The sequence below is a fragment of the Hypanus sabinus genome, chromosome 18 (genome assembly GCF_030144855.1).
Source record: "Hypanus sabinus isolate sHypSab1 chromosome 18, sHypSab1.hap1, whole genome shotgun sequence".
NCBI lineage: Eukaryota > Metazoa > Chordata > Chondrichthyes > Myliobatiformes > Dasyatidae > Hypanus > Hypanus sabinus.
The window spans coordinates 25900267-25909348 of record NC_082723.1 but is presented as its reverse complement, the minus strand read 5'-3'; positions in this window follow the sequence as shown (position 1 = coordinate 25909348).

Genomic DNA, 9082 nt, shown 5'->3' with positions numbered 1-9082 from the left:
GCTGAAATCTTACCTTCACATGTTATTACTTCAGTCTTTAAGCTTATATCATTAGGTAAATTTATTAGAAAAAGATAATTTAGCAAGTCAATTTGCAGGCATATAACTCTCATACTAACATTTGTTGCATTTATGCCAATTCGGAGCAATGTTTTTCTGTCTATTGATATATGGTTTAACTCCTTGAGACTTCCATATGCAACTTTATTTCTACTTAATTTTAAACAATATTTTATACTTAAGGGGCTGTTATCAGAATATCCCCTCTTTCAAAATGAAAAAGGGGTGACAATTTAAAACCAAACTGAGCTAGTAACACAGTAACTTGGAACTTATCTTTTCAGCCTGTGTCTCAAGAAATGGATACTGTACTGTATAATCTGAACTTATACTGAAGCTTATTTGGAAAAGTGTGATAGACAAAGATATCATTAAGAGGGATGACTACTAAAGGAAGAACAAATAAAGTTACATCAATTGTCATGCACACATTCTGTACTCAGGAAAATTGTGAGGTCAGATAGAAACACAGGAGATTCTGCAGATGCTGGAAATCTTGAGCAGCACTGTATGGATGTATGTTCTAATAAACATGCACAATGCTGGGGGAACTCAACAAGCCAGGCAGCATCTAGGGAGGGTAATAGACCGTTGCCATTTTGGGCCAAGTACCTTCATAAGATTCTAATGTATGATGCCAGATAGTCTTTTCTGTTAATCGGTAAGAATGTTCCAAAGTTTATAAGATTTACATTTTCATCTTCCCAGCCCCAGATTTTGCACGGGAACTACAGCAGTTGAAAGTCATTAAAAAAATCAACGTGATTTGGTGAAACCCCTATTTATATTGAAAACCTGTTGTAGGTTTCTAACCTACTGTACACATTCTATCCACTAGATGGCTCTTTGAAACCCACTTGGCATTTGAAGTGCTAATTCCTCAATAATTTCCTTGCATGATGCAACAAACAGTAATTCCATTTCCTGCTGATGGCATTGAGGTGAAAGATTCTATGAATAGAAGAGATATAGAGAGAAAACATAGTTGAAGAAAAATTGCATTACTCAATTTATTTTGGTCTGGGTGAAAATTAAAAATTGAGTAAGGTTTAGGATGATCATTCACCATGGTTCAGTGAATTTAGTGAGCCTGTTTAACAATTAGTCTCTGTGCTGGAGAGTAAGAATGGAGGAATCAAATGCGATCCATAGCCTTTCAGAAGTGCAGTTTAAAAAAAATCTATTGTAAGCGCAAGTTTCTCTGTAGCAGGTTAAATTGTATGTGATTTGATTGGATTTTGACAGAATAAATTGTAGAGGCTTGGGAACTGACAGCTTGCTGGGGGAGATGTACCAGGATGCTGCCTGGATTAGAAAACATGTCTTATGAGGAAAAGTTGAGCAAGCAAGGGCTTTTCTCTTTGGAGCGAAGGAGGTTGAGAGGTGACTTGATAGAGGAGTATAAGATTATAAGAGGCATAAATAGAGTGGACTTTTTTCCCAAGGCAGCAATAGCTAATACAATAGGACATCATTTAAGTGAGTGAAGAAAAGTTTAGGGGAGATGTCAGAGGTAAGTTTTTTACATATAGAACAATGAGTGCCTGGATTGCACTACCAGAGGTGGTGGTCGAGACAATGTACAATGGGAATCTTTAAGATTCTTAGTTAGGAACATGGAGGAAAGAAAAATCGAGGGTTATGGGCTGTGTAGGAGGGAGAATGTTTATATTGGTTGTGGACCGAAGGCCCTGTGCTGTGCTGTACTATTCTATGTTCTGTGTTGAAATGATTGGAACCATTTTAATTCAAAGGATTAAAAGTACATTTATGTTCAAAGTATGTATAAATTATGCAACCTTGAGATTTGTCTGATTACAGACACCCACAAAGCAAGAAACCTGAAGGAACACAACTGAAGAAACTGACCAGCACCTAATCTGCAGAGAAGGAGAAAAAAGAAACACAAATCATGCAGGTGATAAAGTAAGCTACAGCATTCTGAATCAAATTGAGTCCATAGTTCTGCATCCCGGAGCAGCCAGAGTAGGCCCATAGGTTCGGTTTCAATTCATCACGGAGTGGGGCAAATCGCGCGAAGCTTGCAGGCATGAAGTGTGTAGCAGCCAGAGTAGTCTCACAGCTTCAGCACTGCAAAGAGAGGAATGAACATCACGGAAGAGTGAACAGAACCAACATGAACACACATCCGGTCAAGCCGTACTTCCTCAGAAGGCTGGCGTTATTCAATGTTTGTAGTGAGATGCTGAAGATGTTCTATCGGTCAGTTGTGGAGAGCGCCCTCTTCTTTGTGGTGCCATGCTGGGGAGGCAGCATTAAGAAGAGGGACGCCTCACGTCTTAATAAGCTGGTGAGGAAGGCGGGCTCTGTCGTGGGCACAAAACTGAAGAGTATGACATTGGTGGCAGAGAGGAGGGCGCTGAGTAGGCTACAGTCAATCATGGAAAACCCTGAACATCCTCTGCACAGCACCATCCAGAGACAGAGAAGCAGCTTCAGCGGCAGGTTGCTGTCAATGCAATGCTCCTCAGACAGGATGAAGAGATCATTACTCCCCAACGCCATTCGGATCTACAATTCAACCAACAGGGGCAAGACATGTTAAAGTGCGGGGGTTAGGACTGAGCTTAAGTTACCACTCAATGCACTTTAGTAAACTATTTAAGAACTTTTTAAAAGCTATTTATTAATGCTTTTTGGGAGGGTGATTTTAGATGCATATCAAATTTACACTGAGTTAAATACTGTATGTAATTAGTTTTGCTACAATAAGTGTATGGGACACTGGAAAAATGTTGACTTTCCTCTTGGGGATGAATAAAGTATCTATCTATCTATCTATTTATCTATCCGTCCTGTCTTTCCCATCTATTTGAGCCAGCATCTAAATCGTCCAAACACTGGGCCATACCCTGCACTAGGACCCAGTTCTGTCACAGCAATACGCTCTGGGACTAGACCTCACCACCCAGGAATTCGCGACCTCTCCAAATTGGCTTGGTGCTGTTCCATCCTCATCCTGGTTTAGATGGGCATGCACTGAAACCCCTCTGCTTTGACACCTCTCCAACTTGCTCACTCCAATTCCACCTCCAACAATGACACCATCTCAGTCAACTTTGAAAAAGTGTTATTCATGTTTTTAGTTGAATTTTTTGCCTTTTGAACTATCAGTAAGCTGTTGTCCGACTTTAGTAGCACCATTTTATACCAGATTTTGCCTTCCATAGCAGGCTATTTGGAGCATGTTTCAACAATGGCCATGGCAAAGTACCTATGTTTCTGTGTGACCATTTCACCAGTCATCAGCCACCATAGGATTATAGGAAAAGATCTATGAGGAAGGTAATTTTACAGTGCCAGAGACCTGGGTTCAATTCTTGCTGCTTCTTGTAAGGAGTTTGTACGCTCCCCCCATGAGTGTGTGGATTTCCTCCCAGTGCTCTGATTAGTCTAGGGTTAAATCATGGGCCTATTCTGCAGTGTATCTTGATTCTATATTCTGTCTTTTTTTTCTTTCTTTGGGGTGGCACAGGAGCGTAGTTTACAGTACATGGATTCAATTCCTGCTAATACCTTTGAGGAGTTGTTCTGTTCTCCTTGTGACCGCATGGGTTTCCTCTCACAGTCCAAAGGATGGTAGGTTAATTGGTTATTGTAAATTGTCCCGTAATTAGGCTCAGATTAAATGGGAGATTGTTGGGCAGCATGCCTTAAAGAGTGGAAGGGCCTATTTCTTTTTTTTTGTTTTTTAATTTTTTTTAAAATTTAGTTTTAATATATAATTTTTTATACATTCATAAGTACACATTGAGATAATATAAAAAGTAATAAGGCACTTAAATAGATAATTATGTGCAATTGTAATTCCACCCTATTAGACTAAGCAATGACAATAATTGTTAAGAAAAATAGTAATAATAGTGGATTAATAATAATTTCCATGTATCTCTTCTGAACCATTACTTCTGGTCCAAAATATTATAAGTAACCCTATGTAACTATCATTGTAGGATTTTATATCCTAACTCATTCATGCTTGCTCCTACCCCCAAACATAATTATCCAATCCCTATGTACTTAATTACTTAATTTTTCCATATTTTTCCCCTTTCCCAAATCTTTTCCTTTACTTGTGTTAATTCCCTATTTTCAAACAAAAAACAGTAAACAATTGAACCAAGGGTGCTTACATTAGCAATATTACTGTGTTGATGAGAAAAGCAGTATAAATTATTAGGAGTCATCCAAAGTCTGCTCGCTTTGGGGTTATAAATTCAATCAATTTATTCCAAATTTGATTAAATTTTTCTTTTTGAATTCTCAAAGACTAGGTCATCTTTTCTATTTTAAATATTACCAAAATAATTTCATGCCAATCTTCTAATGTAGGTGATATTGGATTTAGCCACTTTCTGGTGATTGATTTCTTATTTGCCGCTAAGAGGACCTGTAGCAACTTTATGTCTTTCTTCTGATCCAAAAGCAGTACATGTCCCAAATAGAGTGTCTCAAAGTTCAGAGGTATCTGGGTCTTAAATACCTGACCTAAAGTTCTATGAATACCTTTCCAATATAAACTTAATTTAAGGCAATCCCAGAAAATATGGAAATGATTTGCCTCCTTGGAGCCACACCTTCTCCAACATGTCACGTTTGTGTCTTTATATTTTTTCTGATATGGGGTCTTGAAATATCTTATAATATTTTTCCAACAATGTTCTCTCCAAATCAGAGTTAGTCAAAGACCACTGGAAGCTGCATATTTTCCCCCAAACCTCCTCTGAAAGTACCAACCTCGCTTCTTTCTCCCACTTCTCTTTAATATACAATGTGTTTTCATTTTTAGCATGTAAGAGTACATTGTATAATTGACAAATTGATTTACTTGGCATTGAATTGTAAGCCGAATTCAGAATCTCGAAAAGTTCTAATTCTACTGTTGATAAATCTGTATATCTACAACTCTGGTTAACATAATGTTGTATTTGAAGGTACCTAAAAAAAGTCATTATGTTCTAGGCCGTGTTTGTCCTGTAAGGATTGGAAACTTTGTAATACTCTTTTCTGTGTAAATGAGAGATAGGTTGTAAGACCTTTCTTTATCCATAGTTCAAATCTTTTATCTACTCTGTTGGGAAAAAAATTCAGTATCATATGCACGCCATCTAAAAAGTTTTAACATGTTATTAATTCCCCATGAATTAGCCACCTTCTGCCATACTTTTAATGTAAGATTTATCCAGCTGTTTTTAGACTTTTCCAATTGGGCTATCAATCCTTTGTCTGTTATTGAGGCCTGCAGAGGAAAACTGTCAATCAATCCAAATTCTATTTCCTTCCATCTAGCCTTATGTTCCTTATTACACCAGCATAACAGAGGGGTTATCTGTGAAGCATAAAAATAATTTCTCAAGCAAGGAAGTGCCATACCTCCTCCTTCCTTCCCTAACTGTAAGGTGTTAAATCGAATTCTATGTTTCTTTCCTTGCCAGATAAAGCTGGAAATCCATTTGTCCCATTCCCTGAATTGATTATCTTCCACCTCTACAGGTAAAGTCCGGAAATGATAGAGTAACTGTGGGAGAATATTCATTTTTATAGTATTTATCCTTGAATTTAAACTTAAAAAGGGTATAAAATTCCATCTATGTATATCTGCTTTTATCTTTGAAATTCATGGCCCATACTTTACCTGTGATAATGTTGAAAGATCCTTTGGTAGGGTTATTCCTAAATATTTTAATGATTTAGCTTCTCACTCAAGATCATATGTATCCTGCAGTTTTTTGGATACTGTATAATTTAGGGACATAACCTGCGTTTTCTTTACATTTATTTTATAACCTGATACTTTCCCAAACTCATCCAACAGTGCAAACAATCCGATAAATGATTTTTCTGGTTCACTCAGATAGACTAAAACATCATCTGCGAATAACGCCACTTTCTGTTCAATCCCTGCCACCTTAACACCTTTTACAATTTCGCTCTGTCTTATTAATTGGGCAAGTGGTTCAATGCAAAAAGGAGAGGAGAAATTGGGGGAAGGGCCTATTTCTCAACAAATAAGTGAATAAATAAAGTAGGGAATAACTTAAAATAAAGCAACATGACATTTGTGTATTCTGTGCAAATTTACTGTGCAAGTTAGTGTTTTCAGTAAAGATAATAAAATGCTTAACTATTGAATTTATTTACTACATGCCAACTATTTACTCAGCTGTTTGAACTTTTCATATTTGAATCCTAAAGCAAAACTTGGAGTAATAGAATCAGAATCAGGTTTATTATCACCAGCATTTGTCATGAAATTTGTTAACTTATCAGTAGCAGTTCAATGCAATACTTAACATAGCAGAAGAAAAACAAAATAAAATAAAATAATAATAATAATAAAAAATAAATAAATAGACCAATTACAGTACAGTATATATACATTGAATAGATTAAAAATCATGAAAAAAAAAACCAAATAATATATATTAAAAAGGTGAGTTAATGTCCAAGGGTTCAACGTCCATTTAGGAATCAGATGGCCGAGGGGAAATAAGCTGTTACTGAATCGCTGAGTGTGTGCCTTCAGGCTTCTGTACCTCCTTCCTAATGATAACAGTGAGAAAAGGGCATGCCCTGGGTACTGAAAGTCCTTAATAATGGATGCTGCCTTTCTGAGGCACCGCTCCTTGAAGATGTCCTGGGTAGTTAGTACCCATGATGGAACCGACTATATTTCCAAACCTCTGCAGCTTCTTTCAGTCCTGTGTAGTAGACCCTCCCCCCCCAATACCAGACAGTGATGCAGCCTGTCAGAATACCCCATACAAATGTAAAGAAATATGATCTCATGTTGCATCAACACATTTTCCAGTCTGTACCACTTCACTTCCTACTTTCACACCTTTTGTTTTATAATTTCTTCAAATATAACTTCCCCTTTAATTATTGCATATGAACTTGCTGCTGCAAAATCTGACCACTAGGTTGCACAATCCTCTCAATATTCTTTCCTTGTATCACTCAATCTTGTTTTCCGTGGTAATTGAAGAGTTGAAGTTGCTGACTCTTGCAGAAAGAAACAAGGGAGGGTCACACATTAGCTTGTGTTGAGCTGGCTGATTTCACCTGAGGCAGAATTAACAATGTTGTAACATCACTATTTAGGCCGAATCAAAGGGAGTAATGAACCAGCAGAAAGGAGGGAGATTGAAAATCTGGCTGAGCGTTGCCACAACAATAACCTCTTACTCAATGTCAGCAAGACCAAGGAGTTTATTATTGACGTCAGGAGAAGGAAACCAGAAATCCATGAGCCAGTCGTCCTCAGAGGATCAGAGGTGGAGAGGGTCAGCAACTTTAAATTCCTTGCAAGGAATTTGCAAAGGACCCATCATGGGCCCAGCACACAAGTAAAATTACAAATAAAGCACAGCAGCGAGTTTGCAGGAATTTGGCGTGACATCTAAAACTTTGACAAACTTCTTTAGATGTTTGTGTATGTTGTGAATGTTCTATAGATGTGGAGAATATATTGACCTGCAGTATTGGGATTCATTTTCCTCATATAAAGCTGTCCACAGTTTCCAATTCAGAGGCACAGTTATTATTTATATCACTTCAGGGAATGGAATGTGTCTTATGACCTTAACTTTGACCAAGAATTACATTGCAAATCCTTGGCAGTGGGCTTTGTATCAGACACAAACCAACTAATCATGAATTCAGACAGCAGCACATATTCTGGGCAACACAGTGATGAAACAGGCAGTATCCAACTCTTATGACTTGGGTTTGATCTTCTGTTGCTATTTTTGTGGAGTTTGCATTTTCTCTCTATGGACTAGGTTTCTTCCGGGATTTCCTACATCCCAAAGACGTGGAATGGTAGGTTAATTGTCCATTGTAAATTGCCCCTAGTGTAGAATCAAGATAGATTTTCTGCTTTCTTTTTTTACATTTGGAGAAATAGGCTCTTCCAGACCAACAAGCTTGTGCCAGACAATTACAGCAATGCACACAAAATGTTGGAGGAACTCAGCAGGCCAGGCAGCATCTATGGAAAAAGTACTGTCAACGTTTCGGACCTTCAACAGGACTTTACTTTTTTCCGTAGATGTTGCCTGGCCTGCTGACTTCCTCCAGCATTTTGTATGTGTTGCTCGAATTTACAGCGTCTGCAGATTTTCTCTTGTTTGCCGCACAATTGACCATGTGACCAATTAACCTATTAACCCATATGTCTTTGGAATGTGGGAGGAAACCTGAGCACCAAGAGGAAATCCACATATTCACAGGGAGAATGTACCATACAAACTACTTACAGACAGCGGTGGAATTGATCCCAGGTTGCTGGCTCTGTAAAGTTGTTGCGCTTGTGGAAGGGAATGGCTTACAGGGAATAAATGGAAAAATAAAATTCTTCTAAGGGCCATTATTGATTCAATGAGTCAAATGGCCTCTTTCATTGTCATAAGGAAATATATGAGAGAATAAAAACTGAAGAGAAATCTTTTTATGTAGAGTTTTAAACATTGAAGGTATCTCTGATTAATTGACTTGTTAGACAGAACGAAGATAAATTGAAAATCATGATGAATGAGCCTCCAGCCTGTACATAGAGATTATTGAAGGAGGTTTATGGGGACAGAGAGCTGAGTTAGTTCCAGTGAAAAGCTTTGCTCATCACACACAAAATGCTGGCAGAAGTCAATAGGTCAGGCAACATCTGTTCTTCTTCTTTGTGCATATTTGAAACAGAACTCCAAGCACTTAGACTAAAACTTTGTCAGACTTCACTTAGCTTTGCCATTCATTCATTTTTTTCTCATGGCTCTCCAAATACAGGACGTAAACAGGCTTTTTGGCCCAACTGGTGGGTCCGTGCTGACCATAGTACCCTCCCTGCTGGTCCCAGTTCCATGTGTTTGGCCAATAACCCTGCAAGACCTTCCCTCCACGTAGCTATCCAAACGCCTCTTAAATGTTGCAATGGTGTCCACATAGGCCACTTTCTCTGACAGCTCAGTCCAGGTACTCACTACCCCTCTGTGTAAATAACCTA